This window comes from Monodelphis domestica, chromosome 3 (assembly GCF_027887165.1).
Source record: "Monodelphis domestica isolate mMonDom1 chromosome 3, mMonDom1.pri, whole genome shotgun sequence".
Taxonomy (NCBI): domain Eukaryota; kingdom Metazoa; phylum Chordata; class Mammalia; order Didelphimorphia; family Didelphidae; genus Monodelphis; species Monodelphis domestica.
In genome coordinates, this window is record NC_077229.1 from 241,696,130 (window position 1) to 241,722,336 (window position 26,207).

General features: G+C 37.0%; 1 pseudogene; it reads left to right on the top strand.

The window, feature by feature from the left end:
* Positions 1-3,321: 3,321 nt before the first annotated feature.
* LOC100617573 (ubiquitin carboxyl-terminal hydrolase 16-like) lies at positions 3,322-6,298 on the top strand (annotated as a pseudogene).
* The last annotated feature ends 19,909 nt before the right edge of the window (positions 6,299-26,207 follow it).

The following is a 26,207-nucleotide window of genomic DNA, read 5'->3' on the forward strand; positions in this document are numbered from 1 at the left end:
TGTTGTTAATTTGGAAAAAAAAATTGAAACCAAGTACTGTGTAATTATAATGATTAAGGTTGACTCCAAAGAAGAAATATGAGAATATTTCTCCTCCCTCCTTTGTAGAAGTGGAGGAATAGGCATGGGAATTCTGAAAATACTATCAGTCTTGATTTGATATGTTGGTTAATTTTGCTGAACCCCTTTTTTCCTTCTATTCTTTATTATAAGAGAATTCTCTCTAGATCATATAGGGATATATTGGTAAATAAAACTGATATAAAAACAAAATAAAACAATTGCTTTAATTCTTTTTTTACTTACTTGGATAGTTGCTCAAATATTACAGCTAACTTTATCTGTAGATATACTGTGTATACATATACATGAAGACATATTATAATATGCAAGTATCTAGCTTAGCATACTCAAAACAAGAAAATTAAAGAAATACATATTTCTTTTTTAATATGAACATCACAGAAGCAAGACCGGAAAAAAGCATTTGTTTATCTCAGTTTGATTGTATTCAACTATTCTTCAGTATTGTAATGTACTGTCATAGGCACTGATAGTACAAAGATAAGACTTGAAGTAATTTCTGCCTTCTAGAAGCTTAAAGTAAAATAGAATTAAAAAAAAAAAGATGAAAGTTCATAGTATCATAGAACCTCAGAGTTGGAAGAGACCATTCTTTTGGACAAATCCAACCTATATTTGAAGAAATACCTTCTATAACCTCCCTGAAAAGTAGTGAAGACTTTCAGACATATGGCATTCAAAATCTCCTCTTTGGAATAGCTCTCATAGGAATTCTAGGAATTATAGTCAACTAATGCTCAATAGTGACATTAAAAGCATCAAAACTAATGTGATTTTGAACTCTAATAAAAGTGTCAGTACCCGCAAGTAGAAAGGTTACATTCCCCTGTAGTCCTCCCTGATGAGACTACATCTCTACTATTGTGTTCAAATCAGTCCTAAGTGCCACATTTTAGTCAGGACCTTGATTAAACTGGAGAACATCCAAGAGAGGGACCAGAATTGGTGAAAGTCACTGAAATCATGCAAATGGAACCAATAGTTGAACCTGATGAAGAAAAGATTTTTAGGGTATGATGGGGGATTGGGGAGGGAAGGGGTATGGCGGTTGTCTTTATATACCTGTTCCCTTTTCAAGTTGTATCCTTAACACATGTTTAGATTACTCTCTCCTTACATCACTTTCATTTCTCTTCCCCACTTTTCCTCTGCCTCTCTTAATTGATTTTGAAGTTTTTTCAAGCTCTTCCAGGATCTGTGTCCAATCTATATTTTTCTTTTGCACTTTTCATGTGTTTGCTTTGCTTTCACTGTCTCTGTCTGTGTCTGTACATTGCTCTTTGTCTCCACAAAAGTTCTTTAGAGTTAGGTGCTTTTTTTTGGTTGTTGGTTGTTTTGGTTGTTTGGTTGTTTGTCCTATTTAATTATAGGTAGGCTCTGTTTTCTGGGAAGCTGGGGTATCCTCTTAAACTTCAATCCTTCCTTGATGCTATTCTTGGCTTATTTTCTAGGTTTTTACCAGTTTCAGTTCTTGGAGGATGATGAGCTCTGAGAGTTCATTCCCTCTGCTGATTCAATTAACCCTTGAGATCCCGAAAACTCTAAGACTTGCCTTAGGCTTGGTTGTAAGCTTTTAGTCTTACACAATCTTAATCAGGTCAGGAACTACTTAAATTGTAGCCTCAGGCTTAGGTGTAAGTTTTTTTCTTACTGTGTACTTATTCTAATAAGACACATCCTTGATTGCACTGCCCTGGAGATCTGTCCTGAGCTTTTAGCAAAAAGTTTCAGGCCCCACCTTAGTACTACCAACCACCCCAAACTGTGAACTGTGTCCTCATCCCAAACCCAGACTGGAATTCCTAGCTTTACTCTGGGGCCACATGGATCAGCCCACTTCAGCCCAGATTGCCCTGGGCTGGGACTCTGACCTCCACAGGTTTGAAATTTCAAGGGGTGTGGGTTGGTTTGGACCACTATTTTCCCAGACAGGATCTCAGGATCTGAATGTTGGCTTTGACTTAGGTTCTAAACCTAGTACAGCAGATGTGGGGTGAGGGTGTGTGGCTTGCTCTTGGCTTGCTCTCCTCTCACCCCAGTGCTCCAGATGTTCTCTGCCTACTTTTGGGTTTTTTTCTTTTCTCAAAAGTTGTTTTACTGTGTCCTTGTTGGTTCTTTCACTCCTGGATTGGTTTTGTAGTGATATTTTAATATTGGTTGGAGAGGATTTTTGTGGTGACTTGGAGCTGCCCTGGTTTACTCCACCATCTTGGTTCTGCTCCCCAAAACCTTAGATTATTCTCATAAAAATTAGTAGTGGTTCAAAAAACATATAGGGAAATAGATAGTAATAGTCTCTGGGTCACCTTTTTTGGGGAAACAATAAAGTCCAAATATCATTTTGAAGCTCTTGTCAAACTATCTTCTTTCACATATCTTGAAAATTGATTCATGATTTCCTCAAAATTGTTTCACTTCCAGAATGGATGTCTTTTGCATGTACTTGGGCTAGTCTAGCTGATGTTCCCATTTTTTAAGTGCTCTTTATACTACCTCATGAAGAATATAGGAGACAAGTTGTAGAAAAATGTGGTGACTATACTAGCATTGACCAAACATGATCATGATATTAGAGATTAGAGGTAGGAACTCTGAGGTCATTTAGTACAGTAGCCAAGGAAAGAGAGGCCAAAGGAGATTAGGTATCTTGCCCATGATCCAACAAGTAGTAAACATTAGAAATAAGATTTGAATTCAGGTAAATGTTTCCATTTCTCAAAATCCTTACTTTCATATATGAGGGAAAATAAGATGGAAGAAAATATATAGTTAGTAATCATAACTGTGAATGTAAATAGGATGAACTCACTCAAAAATGGAAGAGGATATCAGAGTGGATTAAAAATTAGAACCCCACAATATGCTATCTACAAGAAACACATTAAAAGCAGAGAGGACAAATACAGATTAAAGGTAGAGTTGGAATAGAATCTACTCTGCTTCAGCCAAAGTTAGAAAAGTAGGGGTAGCAGTCTCAAACTAATTGTAATGGATACCATTGTACCATAGGAAATGACAAAAAATTGTGTTATAATACATGTATAACCCAGATCAAATTGCTTACCATCCCCAGAATGGGGCAGGAAAGGGAATAAGGGAGAACTTATAACAGAACTTATAACTTCATAAAGTGTATGTGAAAAATTATTATTACATGTAATTGGGAAAATAAAATATCTGAAAAAAAAAAGACAAGATGATCATTAAAAAACCAGGAAAGGAACGTGGGGCCTGGAGCTGTTCTGGGCGTAGATTTTGTCGTGGTTGAGTCGTCATTTAGAAGAGGTGAGACCCAAGGGTAATCGGGGACTCCTTAGAGAGGAAGCTATGGGAGCAGTGTCTGTAGGCGATTCTTTATGCATTATTAGGTAATCTGCAGAGCGCTAACATGGGAAAGAAACGTACAAAGGGAAAAACTGTACTGACTGATGATGATTCTGAAATTTTAGAACCTCGATGCAGACATATTAAAAAAGGATTAGAACAAAGTGGTTTGAAAAAGTCTTTGATGAATGTGCAATAGAACGTTTGCCAAGAATGCAAGATTGACAACAGGACAAATGATAAACCTGAAGGGGAGAATAAAGAAAACCCTTCAATCTGGCTGTGTCTTAAATGTGGCCATCAGGGTTGTGGCAGATATTCTCAAGAACAGCATGCTTTGAAGCATTATACTACACCAAGATCAGAACCCCACTGTTTGGTTCTTAGTTTGTACAACTGGAGTATGTGGTGTTACTTGTGTGATGAGGAGGTCCAATATAGCAGCTCAGATCGATTGGGTCAACTTGTGGATTATATTAGAAAACAAATCAATGTTAAAACTTCAAGACAAGCATCAAAAGAACAAGGGAAAGCTGAAATTGAAAATAAAAAATTAGAAAAAGACAGTAAAAATGAACAGGAGAGAGAGAAAAAGGAAAACATGACAAAAGAAAATTCTCCATTGAATGCTGCTGCTCACATGACTGTGAAAGGACTCAGTAATTTGGGGAACACATGTTTCTTTAATGCAGTTATGCAGAATTTGTCACAGACACTAGTACTAAGAGAACTGTTGAAAGAAGTAAAAATGTCTGGAACAATAGTGAAAATTGAATCACCTGATTTGTCCCTAACAGAACCTCTAGAAATAAACCTTGGGCCTCCAGGACCTCTTACTTCAGCCATGTGCCAATTTCTTAATGAGATGCATGAAACCAAAAGGGGAATTGTGACACCCAAAGAGCTATTTTCTCAGGTCTGTAAAAAAGCAGTGCGGTTTAAAGGCTTTCAGCAGCAAGATAGTCAGGAACTGCTTCGGTATCTATTAGATGGAATGAGAGCAGAAGAAATCCAGAGAGTGAGTACTGGGATTCTTAAAGCATTTGGCAATTCCATTGAAAAGTTGGATGAAGAACTTAAAAAGAAAATTAAAGGAACATAGAGCGTTAGAGGCTTGGGGGACGTTGGGAATATCATCCATTTTTGAGAGGAAGCCACTGAGGCCCCAGTGGGCAGGGGAAGAGCATATTGGTCCCGACTTCCACTTCTCCTTGGCTCACGGCAGCGCATTTCCACGTGAGACGGATGTTCTGAGAACAGCGTTAGCTCTATCAGAGGGCGAGCTCGGTTTGAGGAGCATGAAAGAAAAAAGTCAATACCGAGCTTTGTGGATCGAATATTTGGTGGAGAGCTGACTAGCACAATCATGTGTGAGGAGTGTAAAACTATGATCAGAGTGGGAAAAACATAAATGATAAAAATATAAAAAAAAAAAAACAAAAGAAGATGAAAGTAAAGACAGTGAAGAAGAGAAATATAACAATATTTATATGAAAAAGAATACTATTCCTCCTTATACAAGTAAGCACTGGCAGAAAAAAAGCAAAGAAGCAAGCCAAAAAGCTGGCAAAGAACCAACGAAGGCAACAGAAAATGCAAGAAAAGACGATTCAGCTCAATAACCTCTGTATGAATGACAAGCCTGAAGAACATCCGTACGTTAATGACGCTTTGCCAGAGGAGGAGACAGACGATGACTCCAATAGCTTCTCACAAGAGGAAGAAAAGTGTCAAGAGTCCTGCTCCAATCAGGAAGACATAAGCGACAGGGAGAGCCCCGTGGAAGCTCTGCCCGTAAATGCAGGCGAGGCCGACCTCCCTCGTGCTGCCTTTTCCATCGAGCGTGCTGGGGACTTCAATGGCGCGTCTCTCGGAGAGGGGGGGGGAGGGAGGGGGGACAGCGAGGATGAGGAGAACCTCGCCGGGGACCTCGGACATCTCAAGCTGGACCCGCTTCTGGAACCTGATGAAGGGAACGGGGAGATCTTGAACGACGGCTGTCCCGTTGGGGCGAAGATCTACGATAAGTAGTCCACGACGTTCCAGAGACTGCTTTTTGTACCCTCGTTCCCAGGGAAGCTGCGGACACGGACGAAGGCTCCATCCATCACTGTTTGTATCAGTTCACTAGTAACGAGAAGCTGCAGGGTTCCAACAAGCTGCTTTGTGACGTTTGCACACAGAGGCAGCGGCCTGGACCAAAGGCGCAGAGTAAAGGGGAAAAGAAGCGTGTTTACATGGACGCCAAGAAGCAGATGCTGATCTCTCAGGCTCCTCCCATCCTAACTAACTCTTCACCTAAAGAGGTTTCAACAGGCTGGTCTGAATCTGTGCAAAGTTAACAAGCACATAAAGTTTCCAGATGTGATAGATTTGGCTCCTTTTTGTACCATAAAGTGTAAGAATGTTGCTGAAGGAAATACAAAAGTATTGTATTCTTTATACGGAGTTGTTGAACACAGTGGTACTATGAGGTGGGGACATTATATTGCCTATGTGAAGACAAGAACTTCAAATAGTCATCTTTATAATCTTGTTCTTGATGGAACTAGTCCACAAGAATTTGAAAATGAATCAACGAAGGGGCAGTGGTTTCATATCAGTGATACACATGTACAAGCTGTGCCTGCATCTAAGGTTCTAAATTCACAAGCTTACCTCCTGTTTTATGAGCGAATACTTAATAATTAATCTGAAAAAGAATTATACCCCATATTTGTTTGGTTTTTTAATTTAAAAGAAAAAAACACAGTAAAAGACTATTTGAATCATGTTCACATAAATTTGAATATTCCAGAAAAATCATGTGACCTGAAATGCTGCAAGGAAAATGCTAAACAAAATGTTTCTGTGGTTGAGAGGAAAATAAAGATACCATTTACTGGTTTAATTTTTAGACTTTTCTAAAAACAAACAAACAAAAAAACCAGGAAAGACTTGTATGAAGTGATGCAAAGTGAAGTGAGCAGAACCAGGAGAATATTCTACACAGTAACAGCAATAAAGTGTGATGATCAACTGTAAATGACTTAATTATTAACAGTGATAATCTGGGATAACTCCCAGGGGCCTAAAATTTAAAAGATATCTATTGCTATAGAAGGAACTGATGAAGAATGAATGTAAATTAACATATGCCATTTTTTTTCTTTATTTCCTCCATGTTTAAGTGATATATGTCTTCTTTTCTCTAGTATAAATGATATAGGTCTTTTTTCACAACATGATGAACATGGGAATATGAATTATTTAGTAACACATGCATAACCTTTGTCAAATTACCTGCCATCTTGGGGAAAGTAGAGGAATGGGAGGGAGGGGAGAGAACATGAATCAAAAATGTCAGAAAACAAGTATTATTTTATTTTTTATGCAAAACACACTTCTTTATTGGTTGTTGTTGTAAAAGCACACTCATACAGAATTAAAAGCCCAAAATAAAACCACAAATATACTGATGTGAAAGATAGTATGCTTTGATCCACATCCATCTGACCCCAACAGTTTTTTTTCCTCTGCAGATGGATAGCATTCCTCATCATATCCTTCAGGATTGTCCCAGATCTTTGCATTGCTGAAAGTAACCTAGTTTTCACAGCTGGTAGTTGTATAATATTGCTGTTACTGTGTACAATTGTCTCCCTGTTCTGCTTATTTCTCTCTGCATTAGTTATTGCATATTTTTACAGTTTTTTTCTGAAATCATCCTGCTTATCATTTCTAATAGCACAATAGTATTCTATCACCAACATGCACCATAATTTGTTCAGCCATTCCCCAACTGATGAACATCTCAATTTCCAACTCTTTGCCACTACAAAAAGAGCAGCAAAAATATTTTTGTACAAGTAGGTCCTTTCTCCTTTTTTTAATCTCTCTTTGGGATACAGACCCAGTAGTAGTATTACAGGATCAAAGGACATACATAGTTTTACAGCCATTTGTGAATAGTTCCAAATTGCCCTCCAGAATGGTTGGATCAGTTTACAATTCCACCAACAATACATTAGTGTCCCAATTTTGCCACATCCATTCCATTATTTATCACTGTCCTTTACAGTCATATTGGTCAATCTGATAGGTGTGAGGTGGTCCCTCAGGGTTCTTTTAATTTTAATTTTGCTAATGAAGAATGATTTACAACATTTTTCATATGATAATCGATGACTTTGATTTCTTTATTTGAAAATTGCTTATTCATATCTTTTGACCATTTGTCAATTGTGGAATGACTTGTATTCTTGTAAATTTGACTTAGTTCTCTATAAATTTGAGAATTAGACCTTTATGAAAGAAATTTGTTATAAAATTTTTTCTCCAGTTTTTTGTTTCCCTTCTAATCTTTATTACATTAGTTTTGTCTTTATAACGGCTTTTTAATTTAATCAAAATTATTCATTTTACATTTTATAATGCTCTCTATCTCATGTTTAGTCACAAATTCTTCCCTTCTACTAAGATCTCCCAGATAAACTATTCTATGTCACCTTAATTTGTTATGGTATTGCTTTTTAGATCTAAATCTAAATCATATACTAATTTTGACCTTATCTTGGTATAGGGTTATGATATTGTTCTATACCTAGTTTCTGCCATTGTTTTCCAATTTTCCCAGCAGTTTTTATGAAAGAGTGAATTCATATTCCAAAAGCTGGGAATCAAACTATAGGTTGCTAAGGTGATTTACCCCTGTATATTGTGTATCTAATCTATTCCACTGATCGATCATTCTATTTCTTAGCCAGTACCAGACAGTTTTGATGATTACTGTTACAATACAGTTTGAGATCTGGTACTGCTAACCCACCTTCCTTCACATTTTTTCATTAGTTACCTTGATATTCTTGGTCTTTTGTTCCAAAAAACAATTTTTAAAATCTGTACTGACATGTAATCTGGAAGAAAAAAAAACAACACTAGAACAAAAAACCCCCATACCTTCTGTCTCAGAATCAATATGAAGTTCCAAGTCAAAAAAGCAGTTAAGGACTAGGCCATTTGGGTCAATTGACTTGTCCAGGGTCCCAAAGCTTGGTTCTTCTATTTTTCTTTTATCTTTTAAATTCATCACTAAATGCCTTAAGAATAATTTTGTTTAATCAGGTCTCTTGGAAAATTTTCTGTAAATTTGCTTTTCCTTATAAAGATGAGAGTTGAAGTAAAATGACACCAAATAGAAAGTCTGTTCTAATAGAGGAGGATAATTGATTAGTCCTCCTAGAATCATCCTCAAATTATCAGGTGAACTAAAAAGAGGATGGAATTCCCCAAATTGGAGTGTGTGGCTTTCTAATATACTTCTGACAAAAAGATAGGATTGACCTGTGGTAGAAATGGGAGATAATAGGAGAATGTCATAGGTTCTATAATAATATTGGAACAGAAGCCCTGGTCTGAAAGAAATCCAAGGAAATTTCATACCATTCCCCAACTTCCCTTCCAAGTGCTTGTTTTTCCACAGGTAATATAGTCTGCTATTTTATTACTCAAACTATTCTAGTAAATTTAATTATCCCTCAATTTCTTAGTCCAGTTATTGACTAAAGATAGATACAAATGTATGTGGAACTATCCAGTGTAATGGTCTTTACTACTAGTAGAAATACAATAATCCAGGGCATTCCTGAAGGACTTATGAGAAAGAATGCTATCCACATTGAGAGAAAAAACTATGGGAGTAAAAACACAAAAGAAAAACTTATCACTTATCCCTTGCTTATATGGATATATGATTTGAGGTTTTGGCTCTATGGTAAAAATGAATAATGTGGAAATAGGTATCAAGTGATAACATTTATGCAACCCAGTGCTTATTGACTCTGGGAGAGGGAAGGGAAAGAAAATGATTTCTGTAAACATGGAATATTAAAAAAAAAAGATATAAATGTAAATTTAGATAGAGACTCCAACTTCTAACATGTGAAGAATTTTCCCAACTGGGAGTTCAGAGGTATTTTGACTTACTATATAAATTTTTGTCTAAAATAAGCTCCCTAAAGTTTAATAAGAGGGAACCATGCAGATCTTGACTTGCTCTCACTCTTGAAAAAGCTAATTATTGTACCAAGGTGCTTCTATTGCTTCTTACTATTTTATCAGGTTACACCATCATAATTTTCTACCAGCCTGCTATGTAAGATTTGACAAACAATTTTATACTTTTAATCCATATTTCCTCTTGTAATAATATCATTAAATAATAGATTTGAAGAAGGAAATGATCTTAGAGGTCATTAAATTTTCTCATTTTACGTATGAGAAAACTGTAGCTCAGAGAAATTGGTGACTTTTTCATAATAAAACAGCTAGTAAATATCAGAGGCAGGATTAAAATTCAGGTTCTCCTGACTCCAAGTTCAGCACTCTAATTATTAAGTCATCTAGTTGCTTAAGATCTTTTTATCCCTAACCTAAAGATCTAATTGTTTTTTACTGAAAGGGGATTTGGGCTTTTACTCCCTTTATAGAGATTTTTTTCAAACACTACTAAGTAGACATTCTCTTTATTAAGTCCTCAACATATATTTTCTTTCAAATTTTATTTCTTTGGACCATTAATTCAGAAGGATCAAAAAGTGATTTTACACATTAGAAGAGAACTTAGACATATTGATCTTGTTTGTCTGATTTCTCAAGGAAATTTTGCCTTGAGAATAAAAAATAAAATGCTCAGAATTATTTCCAATTTTATTCTCACCTTTCAGAATTCTTAACTTCCATTTCAGAATATTTTCTTGATGAATGGCAATTGACTTACTTTACATTTTCTTAGGAACCTATCAATGGGTTTCAATGTCTGTTCTTTTAAGAACATCTTATTTCCCTCACCCCACATACACCACAATCATCCCCTTAATAGCAATAAAAAAGATCAGGCTGAACTTAATTCATCCTATATTATATTCTTCTTAATTTACCCCTGAACTCCCTGAGGGGAGTAAATAGGGCTATCTGGAAATCTTTGTGTGAGATTTAGCTTTTCAAGAAAACTCTTAAGAATCAGGGGAGGCTCATTTAATTCAGTTAGTGACGATTTTGTACAACTTTTGGGATGTGTGTGTGTGTGTGTGTGTGTGTGTGTGTGTCTGTCTGTCTGTCTGTCTGTCTGTCTGTCTGTCTTTCTGACTATTGTACTAGCAGGGGATCAGGAACCAAAGCTTGATAGATCTCAGAGAGGGAGGGAACAGATAAAGAGAAGCACCATTTCCTCTCCCAGGCCAACCTGCCCCAGAGAAAGTGAAGTTGGATCAATGTCCAGAGCTGAAAGGTAAAGTGGAAATTCCCTTCAATCTCTGGTTTCTTTTTCCTTCTCTGGATGAATATTATCTTGACCCCTTTAGTACATTTGAATGAGATGGTTAGTTCTTCTATAATTTATAAGATCTATTTATTGTTTGGAGATTCAGGATTGGTAGGTTTAGGGAAGAGGGAAAAGTAGGAAGTCCCCATTTCTATTTCAACCTAAATTTACTTCAGGGATTGAGGGCTCATGTCTAGGGACTTGGGTCCCTGCGGATGTTGTGGAGTCAGACTGGTGTAATTTCCTCATATAGAGAGATACAGCTATTGAAGATATCAATGGAAAATCTTCTGGGTGGATAGTCTCTTATCTTCCCCAAAGGGAAAATCCACTATCCACTACTATTGAGGAAAGATGGCTAATCTGAGTTCTTCAGATCAATGAGGGATTATAGCAGGTTAAACTCATCAAGTTGCTCTTCTTTTCAGTTCAGAAGGAATAAGAACTCCTTTGCAACTGTCCATATGCTGTTCTTGATTAGAGGTTCTAGTCCCATCCAATGTTGTCAGCCAAAGTTCCATTTCCTTCCTGCCTAAGGTTTTCTTGTAAATCAAGCCCTTGCAGTGCAGTTTGTACCTTTCTGGTCCACACTATGTACCTGGTCAGTCTGTCTGTCTATCTGTATGTACATTTGTATGTCTGTGTGTCTGTGAGTTGAGATAAGAAAGGAGAAAGAAGTCAGGTTTCCAGCAGCAAAGGCAGAGGAGGCGAGAGAGTTTTAAAATGGACATAGGTTTTTTTCCTCTTCAGCCTTTGCTAGAGCCAGCTTCTTACTAGGCTAGAATGAAAGACTTCAATTGGAATTTTTAAAAAGCCTTGCTCTGAGTTTAGGCCAGCAAAATCCTCTGCCCAAGTGGACTTGAATTTGAAATTGCCTGTGACCTGGGTCCAGGAAACTCTTTAAAATCCTATCAGCTTTGATATGTATAGTGTTGGCCCTTAAGTCCTTATTTTGTAAGAAATCCTTATCTCCTAGTAAGTTGGAACCATTCTATTTTTTTTTCTTTTTGGTCTGGTATTGTATTATAACATCTGACATACATCTATTGAAACTTCAGCTGAGAATTTGTTTTAGCTTTGTTAGTTATTTTTTAAAAAGATTTTAAAAGTAAATTTTAAACTATTTTAAAAAATAGATTTATTTTTAAATAGATAAAATTGTTTAAAAATAAAATAGCTAGTTACAATTAATATTTTGTTAATTTAACATTTACCATCATTGAAAAATTATGTACAATGTTCTCCTGGTTCTGCTCCTCTCACTCTGCATCAATTCCTGGTGGTTGTTCCAGTTCACATGGAATTCCTCCACTTTATTATTCCTTTGAGCGCAATAGTATTCCATCACCAACACATACCACAATTTGTTCAGCCATTCCCCAATAGAAGGACATCCCCTCATTTTCCAGTTTTTTGCCACTACAAAGAGTGCACCTATGAATATTTTTGTACATGTTTTTTTTTTCCTTATTATCTCTTTAGGGTACAAACCCAGCAGTGCTATGGCTGGATCAAAGGGCAGACAGTCTTTTATTGCCCTTTGGGCATAGTTCCAAATTGCCCTCCAGAATGGTTGGATAAATTCACAACTCTACCAGCAATGCATTAATGTCCCTACTTTGCCACATCCCCTCCAGCATTCATGACTTCCCATTGTTGTCATGTTAGTCAATCTGCTAGGTGTCAGGTGATACCTCAGAGTTGTTTTGATTTGCATTTCTCTGATTATAAGAGATTTAGAATACTTTTTCATGTGTTTATTGATAGTTTTGATTTCTTTATCTGAAAATTGCCTATTCATGTCCCTTGCCCATTTATCAACTGGGGAATGGCTTGATTTTTTTATTTTTATTTTTTTTTGGTATAACTGGTTTAGCTCTTTATAAATTTCAGCAATTGGACTGTTGTCAGAGGTTTTTGTAATGATGATTGTTTCCCAATTTGTTGCTTCCCTTCTAATTTTGGATGTATCTGTTTTGTTTGTACAAAAACTTTTTAATTTGATGTAAACAAGATTATTGATTTTATATTTTGTGATTTTTTTTCTAGCTCTTGCTTGATTTTAAAGTCTTTCCTTTCCTGAAGATCTGACAAGTATACTATTCTGTGTTTGCCTAATTTGCTTAGAGTTTCCTTCTTTAGATTCAGGTCATTCACCCATTCTGAGCTTATCTTGGTGTAGGGTGTGAGATATTGATCCAAACCTAATCTCTCCCATACTGTCTTCCAATTTTCCCAGCAGTTTTTTATCAAATAGAAATTTCTGTAGGTGGGGATATTATCCATAACTGGAAAGGATGAAGTAACAAGTGCCTTTATGTTACTCAGGGATTTCTCTCAGACACACAGAGGTATTTTCAGCTTAAGGGGAGGATAAAAGGATAATATGGAGTTGCTTTAAAAAGAAAACCTTACATTCCATCCTAGAATTAATTAGTATTGGTTCTAAGGCAGAAGAGAAGTAAGGGTTAGGTAGTGGGGGTTAAGTGACTTGCTCAAGGCCACTCAGTTAGAAAGCCTCTGAGGATAGATTTGAACCCAAGACCTGTCTCTAGGCTTAACTCGATTCTCTGAGTCATCCAGCTGCCAGAGTTGCCTTTTTATATAAGGTCTCTGAGACAAGCCAGTTTCTGGAAAAATTTGTGTACTTGTCCTTTTTATTTATTTTTATTTGCATATCTTTTCTGAGCAAATCTTGGAGTTACTTTGTTTCTTCTGTTCAGGGTCTCCCTCCATCCCCCAATACTTCAGATGGACCTGCAACTTGGGAAAAGGGAAAATTCTTATTGAGTGTAATGTAGAGTTTTATTGAATAGGGACTCAATGTTTATAATGATTATAATAATAATAATAAATCTACTACTTCTATTATTAATATTTCTTTGATAGAATCTATTATTTTTATGGAATATCATTAGTTGTTATTAGTTTCTTTTGTACAGGGTTTTTAATGTGATAAAGAAATTCTGTGTAATTACATTGATGTAAAAATCATCTAAAGTTGTTAATAATTTTTGTTTCATTTTTAAAATATTTGAGTGCTATTGATGTGAAGATACAATGTAGTAAGCTAATATAAAGATATAATATTAAAAGTTATTTCTCTCTAATTTGTACTTTGTTAAATTATAAACTAAACTCCTATAAGAAATTATATATAATTTTGAAAAGTTGTGATATTATATTCTAATGCATTATTCTGAATTTTAATTCTAATTATGGTTCTAAATTCTCATTTTAAAGTATTTTTATTCTGAAGTCATTTGGCTATTCATGGCAATTTATGAAAATGGTTAATTTGTTAAAGCTATTTTTATCAATTGAACTTTTTTTTTTTAATGGAGAAAACTGAAGTGTAAATTTCATACAAAAAATTGAAGACTGGGGGGAGTAATGAGGAGAGGGAAAAAGCATGAATCATGGAACTATGGAAAATTTTTAAAAAGAAGAAAATTGAAGTGTTTAAATTTCCTTGTTTGTTTAAAATGCATAACATCAGAGGGCATTCTTATTCTTTTTTTCCCCATTATAACTATTCCTTGCCTCAAGTGAGAATAATTATCAGGGAGGGAGTTAATTAAGAATTTATTCATTTTATAGAACTCTTTGATTATGAATTATATTACTATATTAGGTTTTGAAACATTATTGAGTATTCTTGATAAAAAGTTAAAAGGAAATTTAGAAATGTTTTCTCTCTGAATTATTGTCACCTGGCTAAGCATAAATTTCATGTTTTAAATGTGGGATATTGAGTGTGTTAAATTTTTTTTCTTATATTCTAATATTTTAGAGGAGCTGTTATGTTAAGTTTAAAAAAGACATGGTAAATTCCTCTCACATCTTTATATATTAGACCAATTATCAGACCTTGTCAGGCCTTACACATCATGGTCTGGACAGGGTGGAGTGGGTCAGCTCTCTTATTCATCTCCCTCCCATATTTCATTATTTTGTTTGTAAGGCCCTAGAAGGGATGCCCTACTAATGGCTATCTATTAATATATCTATAATCATTTTCACATTATATTATAAAATAACAAAGGATCATAGTTAGGCCCTCTATGTAATATATAGTCATCATATTCTGGGTGCTTCATTGGAGAAACTGTCATGTAGTTTCTCCAAGAAGCAAAGGGGGGGATTATGAAAATTTATTTTTCATATACTGTATTAATTCCTCTTTATTAGGGAAAATTATTTTTTTTTCCTATATCTGGAATCTGAGTCAGTGATACCATCCAGTCTGCTGCTTTTTGCATTTTCTTTGTCTTTGGAAATTCCAAAGGATATTTTTCTTTTTAACAGAATTTGGAGATTGATTTTTAACAGAATGAAGGAAAGAAGAGTTCTTTTCCTGCTTATGTGCTCTCTATAATATAGGTAGGGGGAAGGGTAGATAGGTTGATGGACAACTTCTTAATTAGCTATCACCAATTAAACATGTCTGGTGATGTTCAAGGGAGGGGCTTAATAATGAGCTCCTAAAAATCTACTTATTAAGCTTCTAGACTCAGCATGGGTTGTCCCTGGTCATGAGAGAGTCATGGAGACCTATATCACTTTATCAGTTACGATGCCAACCTAACCAATTAATCTGATATAATTAATAATAATTAATAAACATATCCTTTTCACCAAATTGGTCTCTTCTAATAATTACATTAATGGTAAAGCCTACCAGGAATTGTGCTCTGCTGGGCATAGCCTCTTGAGTGCCTAAGATCACCATTATAACTGTGGAAAGGAAAACTGAATCAAGCTTTGGCATTTCTGCCACTGACTTGGAGCAGACAGCAGTTGAACTGTTGGAGTGAAGGTATTGACAGTGAAGGCAGTTGGGGGAGGGGAGGGAAAACAACCAGGAGAGTGACAGTTGCTCTCAAATGGTTACTCTTTCCTGCCCCTTGGACTAGAAGGAAAACTCTCTCCCTGTCTCTGGATAGAAGTACCTCTATTCCTGAATTTTTCCCAACTGTGTGCTCTACCTGGATTCCTGTGGATTATGTCATCAAACAAAGGGATTTAAGGGGAGCAGCTTGAATTTAAGGCCAGTCTTTAGGGGCAGGTTGGGCCTGAAGAGACAGGCCCAACCAGCTCTGAAGGTCAATATCTTTTCTTCCTCTTGCTGTCTATTGCTAAAGACTTTGAACTTAAGAAAGCTAGCATTGATTAGTACAGACAGGAATAAAAGAAACCCTCCACTAGCCTGTGAGACCTGGCCTCAGCTCAAAAGCTGAGAGAGACTCAAACCCAACATAATGAGGCTTGAAGCTTCATAGTATACTTTTGAATGAATGAATAAAAAAGTATTTAAGGGTTTACATTGTACCAAAAACTGTACTAAATACTCAAGTTGCAGACAGAAAAGAACAGCCATTTAAAATTACATTATAATTAAAACAAGAAGGCATTTCTTCCAATGAACAGATATCTTATCAACTCAGTGATTATTTGGGCAGCATAATGCTTACTATTTTATGCACATATTGTTATGAAATTGTGATGCAGTATGTATTGCATTTCATTAGTGATGTATGAGCTCTGATTAATTATTAAAGCTACAATTTTAAAGTTTTATTGCTATTCAGAAAACCAAGCTGGACATCAATGACTGATGACTTTGGTACTGTCTGTTTGCTAGTTAAGCATTTCCAGAAGGCATTTCCAATTAACTGTGTATAGAAGTATAAGTAAGAATAGCTATTTTTCACTATTTTTTTGTCAGACCTATATTTTCATTGTTATCCATCTATCACTAGACCATGGCATTGCTTCAAGATAATGTCCCATATTTATCTTTCCTTTCTAGTCAGACTACTAGGAAAAAACATCAAAGCCAATACATACTGGTTGTCTCTCCTACCTATCTTTTCACTCACTCCTCAATACTTTGAAGTTTGCCTTCTGACATCATTACTCAACTGAAACTACTCTTCAAAATTACCAATTATTTCAAAATTGTCAAATTTGTTGGTATTTTCTCAGTCTTCATCTTTCTTCACCTCAGTGTTGCCTTTGATACTATTAACTATTTTCTCCTCCTAGATTCTCCTGTACAGATTTTCCTGACACTGGTCAAGTTGAAAAATCAGCAAGCATTTATTTAGCACATACTATGTGTTTGAAACTGTGCTGGGGGCACAAAGAAAGTGTTGCTCTCAAGAAGCTTGCAGTCTAACAGGAGAAATAACTTGCAAACAACTATGTAAAAGAAGTATATACCAGATGAATGGATAGGTCCCCCTACCTTCCATGCCATCTTGGCTCTGCCCCTGGGAAAGGCTTTTGGTAGAAAGTGGAGATGAAGAGAGAGATTTCCAGTAATGTAAGAAGATATTATGAAGGGTTTTAAAAGTCAAACAAGATTTTTATATTTGGTTCTAGAGGTGAAAAGGAATTACTGGTGTTTATTGATAAGGACATTACACCTGTGCTTTAAGGAGGATTAGTTTGATATCTGGGTTAATACTGGACTGGAGTGGGGACAAGAGGAATTAGGAGACCATCCAGAAGATTTCAGCCATAGTCCAACAAAATAAGGAGGCCCTGAACCAGGCTGGTGGTGGTACTTTGTCTTGGCCCTTCATCATCCGAGTTCCAAACACACATCTAGCAAACTTCTCTGCATCTATAACAGGCAACACCATTAATTCCGTATCAAAGGCTCAGAACCTGTGTTTATAGGTCCATTCTTACATCTAGTTCCCACTCCCTCTTGGCTCTCCACAACAAGCTTCTGAGAGGGATTTACCAGAGGTGCCTTTCAGCAACTACTTCCAGCTCTGCCTGCCCACTGAGCCTGACCCCAGCACTCTCCTCAGCAGCTTTGAATTTTAGATTTACTCCACCTTGCTTAGTCTTTAGAATTTTAGCAACCAGGTATGTATACACCCCCACTTAAGGATTAAGTCTATGATCCGCACTTGCTAGGAAGTGACAAATCAGAAACAACTGACTGACCTCCTCGGCTGTCCAAAGCCAAGTTTAAGCCACCTTTGGTACATGTGAGACACAGGAAGTGATATAAAGAACTGCCATTATATTTCAAGTCACTTCCTGTAAGAAGGACTTTGGCAATAGAACTTGACTTGGAGGAGCTTGAGACCTGGAACTGCTTCCCTGAGACAACCACGTGGTGAGTGATAAGGCTGACTCCCCTTTTCCTTCGCCTTCTGAAGGCAACAGTCTCTGGGAAGGCCCCTTGGCTGAGGCCTTGGAATTCCCCCTGGCTCAGACCAGGCCTGAGCAGATCTTCTTCTCTCTCCCCAACCCCCATTCTTAATTTCTTCCTTCTATTGTAAATAAACCACCTTAAAATTCCATTCTGACTTTAGTATTTTATTGGGAATTAGAATTTAAATCCCTGGCAACCAACTAAAAAAAATTTCAGTCTCAACCCTATAATTTATCCTTAACACAGCTGAGAGCCCCCAAGCACCTGATGACAGTGACCTGGGATGCCCTCTAAGTGCCACCTATTTCAGAATGATATTCTCCACTCCTTGGTCAGAGAATCTGCAATCTTCCCCAGCCTGGCCCCTTGCTCCCCTTCCCCCCAGTTTGTGGAAGACGCACCTGGACCTGCTGATACAGCCACATGGAGCAAGGCCTGTCTACTTGGGTGCCTGACAGTAACTCTGTGATCAGGTCTCTGAAACTGGGATCCCATCTTCAGGTCACAAGAACCCAAGATTGAATTTCAGCCATTCACATTATCTCCTACCCTGTTGTGACAGACCTAGGCCTCTTCAGAAAAGTTTTAAGTCCTGTCCACCTTGCAAAGAAAAATCAGATTCCTTCTTCATGAGCCCAGAATCCCCACCATCTGTAGACAGGGACCCCAGGACTATGTGGGGAGTGGGCCTGGGCACAAATTGAGCAGCTAATCCCCCCACTTGCCACCATATGGCCATGGGGAAAACCATTCCAGATAATCTGAACCTCTGCACCCAGCCCCGAGGCCTCTGGGATAAAGGAGTCCCTGGCAACCACTTCTTAGAGTTCCAGTGACGTTGAGGGGTACCTGCCTAAGAATCCTGCATTCACTGGAAGTCTTGCCCAGTTGCCAAAAGGCACATCATTACAAATATGGGATTTTGAATTTGGTCCTGGTCTTGGCTATTTGGTGTGAATGAGAGAAGATATTACCCTATCCTATTTGGGGCCTTGGGTTTGGAAAAAGCTGGAGTAGCTACTACAGGGTTCTGACCCCTTTCTGTCACATTTGCTGGACCCTAAAGAAGCAGGTGTGCAGGGCTAGGAGAGAGACTGAGGAAACTCTCAGGTTGCTTTGACCTCGCAGCTTTTCAGGGTATGGTCAGAGGCAGAAAAGAATTCCATTTTATCTAGTGGCTTAAGCCCAGATTTAGACAACCCCTCTATTTGCCTGGTGATGTGCATATCAGGGATATGATGGATGTGCATCACTTGGTGATCTAATGGATTTATTTATAGTACAGTTGCCACTCTTTCTTCATTTTCAATGGGAGTCAAAACAAAGAAGCAAGAGCCTTTCAATAAAAAAATTGAATGATTTGGTTCTGAAGAAGTATCAGTTATAAAAATGTAAAGGTTGCATTTATCAGCATAGAAAAACTGGGATGTGATTTTTTCCCTTTTCTTTCTTTCCTCTTGTTTTTACCATTTTGTTGTCATTTGGTAGTATTCAATAGTAATTGGATCAAGTGATATAGCTGAAATTCTCATTTATTTATGGCCAGGTACATCTGAATAATAAGAATTGCAATACTGAAAAATATTTCCAGTGTTTTTGCTGCCTTAATGGCTATTTTTAGATCACAAACACCGTTTATGATGTTGACACAGCAATAAACAGAAATTATTTCCTTATGGTCACAAAGATACAAGTGGCAGATTCAAGCATTAAATATAACACTTTGAATATGGAATTCAGGGTCTTTTACACTGTGTTCTTTCTCTTTTAAGTAAATACTTTGGGGGAAAAAAGATAAATTTGGTATTATTTGATGATAGAGAGCTTCATGAATATTACAAAATCTGGGCTAAAAGTTTTTTTCCAACACTAGGAAGTGTCTGAGGCCAAATTTGTGGCTAAAAGGTCTTAGCAAACCTTAAAGTGGTATATAAATGCTAAGGTGGGATTTGAACTGAGATCTTCCTGAGTCAAATCTAACATTGCACCACCTAGCTGCCTACTCTGACGCATACCCAAATGTGTAGCCTTGGGCAAGTCACAACCTTTTGGTGGCCCTAGAAATATTCTAAGACCATTATGGTGCAGATCAATTGCCATCAGGATTGGTAGAGTGAATTCCCTGTAAGAGTGGAATCATATATATAGAGCATTACCACTCCACCCGAAAATATATCATCTGTAATGGTCAGAATGCAAGGGGTAAAAATAAAAATGTTGGGTAAGAGTGTGGTTGCCAGGAATTACTACTCAATTCCAAATTACTTTTTATGGTAGTTTATTTACAAAAGGAAAAAGAGTGAAAGTAAGAAAAATCAGAGAAAGTAGATATTTACTCTGGCCTGCTCCACACCAGGCAGGGCTTCAGAGGCCCCAGCAAAGGGGACCCAGAGGTAAATTAAACGAGGGTTTTAGCCATGAGGCCTCCTCCAAGATAAGGGGCTTCTCTGGAGGCTAGTACCTCCCAAACCAGCCAGGGAAAGGAAAAAAGCCCTTTTCACTCACCCACATGGTAATTCTAATAGAAAATAGAAACACTCCAAGGTCCTCAGCCGGAGCTCCTTCAGGGTCAATTTGAAGGTGCAAGACCTGGTCACAGGAAGTTCTTGCCACTTTTAAAGACCATTCCTTACATCACTTCCTGTGCGTTTCTTCCTCTTTTACATGGACCAATTACAGCTAAAGCTTTGCTTAGGACTGCCCAGGGGGTCAGTCAGTGGGTTCTGATTTGTCTCAAACATGTAGGTTACAGACCCCCCCCCCACTTAAGGATAAATGGGGTGTATATGCTTCTGGTGATTAAATCTAAAAATGGGCAGGGGAGAGTTAATCCCATCTTCACACTATCTATCTATCTATCTGTCTATCTATCTATCTATCTATCTATCTATCTATCTATCTATCTATCTATCTATCTATCTGTCTGTCTGTCTGTCTATTTATTTACTGGTTCTCCTATAAGCTCAGAAAGCCAATTAATCGCTTCCACCAAAGCAAACAGATGACAACCTCTACACTTCCCTTTTTGAAGGTTGATTTAATTTCCCAGGAGTTGCAAGTCCAAATTGTAAGGATAGAATAACAAAATTATCTAAACACTGTAAAAATTAAATTAGTTTCTAGTAATAGAAATATTATATTTTATGAGGTTTATTAAGGATTATTAGAAATCAAGGAATAAAGAAAATACAAACAAGAAAACCACATGCCTAGGGCTGATTAGCCCATTCAACACCCCCCCTCCCAACCCCCGAGCTTAGCTTACTCACTACATCCTTGCAAATACAAGAGAACAAAGTGTCATTGCTGCCAGTTAAATACTCCTTGTGATCTCACTCATGTGGAGACTCAGGTGAGATTATAGGGAATTCTGGGAAATACCAAGGACTTCTGGGGATTAAAGTCTAGGGTTCAAATCTCCAAGAAATTCTCTGTATTTTCATCTTGCTGCAATTTACTGAGCTATAAATCTGCTTCACTATAACTAGTGCACTAGTATAATGACTCTTAGAGCCTTTTTGGACACTGCCTTAAGTAGCCCTGCTAACTTCACAGCTGATTAATGTGGAGCAGTGATTAAATAGAAGGGCCGTGTTCCCTACACCCCCAACCCTGGTCAACTGTACCCTGACATTTTACTTCTCATTGAATGGCTCAATTCTATACAAGCTATGCCCCAACCTAGCCTTGCTAGCTGGCCTCTCCTGGGGACACTATCTTCTCATCATGCTTTGTAGAGAGAAATGGCTTCCTCGAGAGTGATTCATCTTCTCTGCTACTCTGAAGGCTACGCTGAGTTCTCCCTTCTGCCATAATGTAGGGGCCGTTTCCTCTTCCCTGGGGCATCTTCCCTTCTGTCCAGACTGAAAAACATTCTTCCTCATCATTACTACATAAAACAAAGAACTTCCATCAAACTGGTATGTGTTTACTGGTTCCCTCTCAACTTCTGATTTACACTTATCAATATATTCAGTAAAGCTTTATTAACTAATACATGTATTAGCTGGGTGTGTGTGGGCATGTCTAGTTCTAACATGGAGATGTACTTATTGACCCTTTTGAGAACAGTAAGTTTGTTTTCAGTTTTTTGGGGGTGTAAGAGTAGCCTCCTTTAATTGCCCTCCTGCATCTTTGAAACTGACGAGAATGAGAGCATCCACCCCCTGTTTCTGCTAAATTCCTCTTTGGGGAACATTATCCATTGCATCCAGGGGGAGAAAAATCACAATTCACCCACAGCATGCATCATGAACTGAACCATGAAAGGAAAAAAGACTCTCCTTCCCGGACTCCCTCTCTCTTACCACAGCTCCAAGAAATGGGCCTGTGTTTGTTTCTGTTCTGTATTATTTGTCCTCCTCATTTTCTGGTGCTGGAACTGATCCTCACCAGACCTGGGAGTTGGAGCCAAGGGAACCTTAGTACCAGGATTGCAGGCAGAGAGGTGCAGCCTGCCTGTCCAGATGGAAGCTCTGGCAAGTTAGGGGGCCTGGGACTTTGGCCCAGGAGGAATTTGGATTTAGAACTGGGAGTCTGCTCTATAGGACCTGAGCTAAACTGAACCTAATCCTCTTCTTCTCCCCAGAACCTGAGGTGGTGCAAGGTTTGTGAAGGTGGTAGAGGATTTTACCCGCCACATGTTGTTATACCTTTTGGAATAAATATTTCTGTATAAAAGCTAATCTGATTATTAGTAGCTAAAATAACGGGATGCAGGGGACCACTCTGTGCAATGAAGAGCATACCATCAGTGGGGTCTATAGCCATTTGCAAATTTGGACACCCCTAATTACTTTAAGGATCCCAGAGAGTTTTGGGGGAATTAGTGAAATATAATACATCTAGCCTTCAGGCTGTTGGGGCCAGAGTGGTCAGTGTTATACATCACACACTACAAATAGCCCCCTCTAAGAACAAACCACCAACCTGAGCCTTAGAGGCTCTGATAATTCTCTTATATATTGGTACTCAATTCAATATTCTCCCCCCAACTAGTTGAAGGCCATATGTTTCCCACTATATAGTATCTGTCAATATGCATTTCCCTCAAGTAGATTGCTCCATGTGCAGAACACAGGAGTCTGTCCCAAGCCCTATTCCCAGGCTAGGGTCTCTAGTGAGCTTCTTATAGTTTTTTGTGTATTCTTATTTATTTACCCCATTTTTGACTGGTGGTTTATTACATGAGCTACTGAAAAAATTGTTTTATTATATTTTTCTATTGGTGATCTGTCCTATCAGAGTGTCTACATGTCCTTATCAGTTCTTTAAGAACATGTTGCTTATTACACCATACTATATAAATACTAATGAGAAATAACTTAACAGAAAAACAACTTACTCAAAATAACCCAATCACAAAATGGAGACTTGGAACAAAAATGGAGTCAGTTACATCACATGACAAATTTATCAACACTGATTCCTATTATCTTAAAGTAATAAAAATCCTCATTACACACTTATTAACTTGCATTTTTATTTATCTTTTTAAAATTATGCATTTTTATTTATCGGTGCATGCCCTGGACTCCCAACTGGATTAGAAATTTATTGAAAGATCATTGCCATGCTCTATGCTTCCTGTATTTCCCATGTATGGCATGGTGCCTTAGCTCATTTACGATTTTTAAATATCTAGAAAGTTTTTGATAATTATAGATGAGCATAATTTTATCCTTTATTTTTTCATCTATTTCTATCAAAAGTCACACATCTTCTCTATAAAAGAAAAAAACATTTCTAATTCTGATTTAGATTTTTTATTATAAACTATCAACTTTTCTAACTCAAAGGCATATTTGCATAAAACAAAAATACATGTATAATAAGCCTAATGGTAAGCAATTAATCATATCATAGACAGTCAAATCTAGTCATATTAATACCTATTTTAATAGCTAAAAGGGGGTTCTTTGTTGATCTACTCATTACTCACTCATTAATTCTATATAATGATTGATTATTATGAAGGTTTAAAAAATCTACTGTCATAATGGTCAATGCAGCTGTGATTCTAGAAACATCATTCAAAAGTCACACCAATAGTAAAGCAAATGATACTCATTAAGTAGAAATATATAGCTCTCCTAGTTTTTTCTAGCATTATGTATGATGCATGAATGCTGGATAATTATAATATCTGAAGTATTTATTATTTATTAATTTCTTTGACTAATGGAGTTATATATACACATACACATATGTACATATGTTAATGGATAATAAAAATATGCACACTCTATATAAATTCTCCATTAACACATACAAAATAAAAAAGTAAAACATTTTTCTTACAAAAACATGAGTACATTATAAAAATATAATTCATGTTGTCAAATCACAATATAATGTGTGGGCTATATTATGAATTTCCCATTGTTCTTTCTTTTTCCCTTGAAGTTGAGAATTAGAAAGCATATGGGACTATAGTTGCTCTTCTTGCTAATTGTTACTTTTTTTCAATGAATTGCAGACTTTACCAAATTAGAAAATAAAGAAAAAATCATTATATTCTGGAAAATATGGTTTCATCTGACTATATATTATAATTTTTTAAATTCTTAAATAGAAGGTATATGTTTTCCCAGAATAGAAAGTTGCTTTTTTTTAAATTAAATAGTCTAAATATTCAGTACAAAATACATGTCATTAGTAGTAAGAGTTTAAAGTCCCACATGTTCTCTGACTTCTTACTTCAAGGGCATAACAAAGAACAGTGAAGGACCTGCCACACTTATGTCCACACTGCCTGAAGGAAGCTGATTTATAGTTGCCTGTAGAAGTGATTTATTATCTGAATATTCTACTATCCATAAAACTTGTCTTCCACTGACATTAAGTACATGGAATGGCTAGAGAAGGAAGCCTCTATTAGATACAGTTAAGGGAAGGGGGAGAATGGAGGCTTCCACTGGCCAAACTAATATAATTGCCTCTTGAGTAATGAGAGGATTCTCCTCCAAGTCTATTGGCTGCAGATCATTGCCAGCAGGACTGTGTCCCCCTACAATTTAATTAGCTGATAATTTTAATACATCTAATTAAATTAGCCCTTTATTCGAGGGTTATGACACAGCACATACCTACAAGATAGAAACAACCATTTTGAGACTAGATTAGAAAAGCACACAGAGTCTGGCAGCATGACTTAGCAGCTTAAATGGTTTCAGGCCAACTTTAGATTTAATTTCACTAGAGGGTAGAAATTGTATTCTGTCGTTTGATTGGAGATTTTCAGCAATATTGATTGCTCATTTCTCCTTTAGACAGCCTTTCTAGGCTGGGCTTGCTTTGAACTGAATTGACAAATTGCAATTTCCCCAGCTTCAGACCATCTATGTATTCTATGAAACCAACAAGTCTTCCAAAGTATTTTGTTTTGGGACATCCTACAGAACACCCTTTGCTCAAATGTTTGGAGTTTCTTCACCACGTTGGCCTATAACTCAAGTTGCCATATATGGGTCTAGCATTTCCATTTCTAGTCTGTGTTGAACAAGGCTGATCTTGGAGTGCCTGTGTTAAGGTGGGGAGGGAGAAAAAGAGAACTAGGCCTGGAGTCTTCCCTACGATGTAGTGCCCTGAGAAGATCAGAATGCTGATGATCTCCACATTTTAAAACAGTTGCATCAAGTTGAAGCCTTGAAAGGTGAGGGAAAAAAATGCTAAAAGCAAAGGCTGAGGGATGTTTGTAGAAGGTGAAAAGGACAAGTTTATTTTCTCTGCCTTAGTGGTGCGATTCTGTAGTATGGATTGATGGTAAAGAGCCTCAAGTTGTTTTTGGAATTAGTTGAAAGACCTCCTCCATCCACTGCCTCCCTGAGACATAGCGCTGCCCACTGATGCTGCATAGTGCTAAATTTGAAGTTATTGTCTGGATTTTGCATTTGATAAGGTTGGCTTTGGGTGGGAATGCTATCTAATGAAGGATAATATGTTGGCCTTAGCCTCAGCTCTGCTTCACTTCTAATTCAGTCATATGACAGATAATCTGTGCCTGTGGAAGGAAAAGTCACTGAAATTCATCACATCTTAATAAGGAGGAGAATCACAGCATGGTCAGGACCTTAGTCCACATATTCAGTTTAGGGGTAAGGATAGTGAATTAGTTTGTCAGATCATATTTCTTTCCTGCAAAACTAAGAATAGTATATGACAAAAACTTCCATCTATCCAAATATGAAGTATTCTAAGAACTAAGGGCCCTAGAACAAAGAAGATAGAATTAAATTTTAAATTTTTTTGATATTTATATGAAGAGAAGATAATAGGTGATGTCTGCCCAGTTAAAGAGATTTGGAGAGGAAGATAGGAGAG